The sequence below is a fragment of the Diabrotica undecimpunctata genome, chromosome 3, assembly GCF_040954645.1.
Source record: "Diabrotica undecimpunctata isolate CICGRU chromosome 3, icDiaUnde3, whole genome shotgun sequence".
Classification (NCBI taxonomy): Eukaryota; Metazoa; Arthropoda; class Insecta; order Coleoptera; family Chrysomelidae; genus Diabrotica; species Diabrotica undecimpunctata.
Genome location: NC_092805.1, coordinates 106,784,840 through 106,786,924, shown reverse-complemented (window position 1 = coordinate 106,786,924; position 2,085 = coordinate 106,784,840).

Sequence of the window (2,085 nt, the reverse complement as noted above, 5' to 3'; positions counted from 1 at the left end):
ATATATATATATATATATATATATATATATATATATATATATATATATATATATATATATATATATATATATATATATAATATATATATATATATATATATATATATATAATATATATATATATATATATATATATATATATATATATATATAGACTTCAACAGGTACAGACTTGTAATAATCTATAGCGTTTCACGCTTTTAGCGTGAGTCTATACATACCAGATTAAGATGCGAGATGAACACAAATTAAGTTTTTGTTCATACATGTGTCATTTAACGTGAGTCTATACCATCGAGCAAAAAGACAAAAGAGGGAATCTAATCGTTATGAAAAGGCGACCAAAAAAGTGGCCTCTGATGGCGGACATATCCGGAAATGCGAATGCGCCACATTTAAATTTTCCGACACTTATTAACAGTAGCTATAAAATAGTTTTCAGAATGTGTCTTAGACGAGAAAATTTTAATTAAATATTAACTATAACAGTCTAAAATGTGAAACAATTGTTAAAAAACTTCAATATAAATAAGATTTCATGTGACAGTTGGGACAAATAATAACATAACCCAACTAAATTTGATTTCTTAAACAAGGAAAGATTCTCTTTCCTTGTTTAATTTGGCCTCTCAAGATGGCACTTCCTGTCTAACAATATTTTTGCCCCCACGACCTTTACATCCCCTCTTTTGTCTTTTTGCTCGATGGTCTATACACAATAGGTTAGGATGCGAGGTGAAGAAAAATGAAATTTTTATTTATAAATGGGCCAGGGTTAGCAAAGGAATTAACCCTTGTACTATTATGCGATTATGATTTTTAGCTACACAATTGTGTGAATTGTGAATTGATAAATTCACCCGGAATTCTTGAAATGTTGTGAATAAAATACTATGGTGTTATTGGTTCAACTTTGTGTAATTTAATAATTTTCACGAAATGAAGATATCGATATTTTTATTAGTAGATAATATTTGCTGCATCTTAAATTCACTTAATTTTACAAGCTATAAGATTAGAGGATTTAAATTATCGGCAGTTGGTTTATGTTTCTCTGATCTTTGTGGGCATATTGTTATTGCATTTATTTTGTCTAATAGGCCAGGGAAATAAGCAAAAAAAGTACCCTATTTTTGACACTTGTCCGGCCAGGCAAACGACAGTTGTTTTTAGTAGTATGGACCTCTGTAACAAAAACCTATATGTTTCCTGCAGTCGATTTTTTGGACTTAATTAGTTATTAACAAATTAAGGTCAAAAAACGGAAAAATTTTGCTTTTTTCGTCTATCGGCAAAAAGTGAAGCATTTTAAACAAATTTTACAAGAAAAGAAACTTTTAAGTCATATAAAAACCTTTAAAATGGCGTTTACTAAATGTTTTTATCCTTATTTGTTGCTTAGGAAATTGCAAAATAGGTCAAAAATTTCGGTTTTTTTATAAATGTTAATAACTTTTTTGAAAATAAACTTATAACATTTATATTTCATAGAATGCTGTGTCTATAAGTGCTTAAAATATTGTTAAAATTTCAAAGTGATCGCTCAAATAATTTAAGAGTTATTTTATTTGTTTATCCCAAATTAATTTTTTTTGCAACAATTTAAGTCAGAAAATTATATAGTTTTAGTAACTGTAATGAAAGTTTCTTGAAGAAGAAGACTTGTTCTATTATTAACATTAAAAAAAAATTAAGAAAATTAATTTTAAATATTGCAAAATAATTTTGCAAAAACATGTTGATTTTTTGCTTATAAACAATTAGAATAACTTTTTAGCCATTGCCTGTAAGAACATTATTTTTTTATATTTAAAAAGCCTAAATTTTTTTACAAATTTAAAACAAAAAAATTTGTCCTAAAATAATTTGGGACAAAGTTTAGCCTCTTTTTTTATTTAATTCATAGCAGCTTTGTTTATACCAATTAAGAAATCTCAGTAGATCTGTTATAGTAAGAATTACAAAAAAAGTTGTTAACAAAAATTGTAGGCAGCTTTAAACTCCACATTTTAAAATTAGTTACAATCTTACAGGGTGTTCCATAAGATGGTGGCAGACCAAACTTATGTTTTTTTAAATGGAACA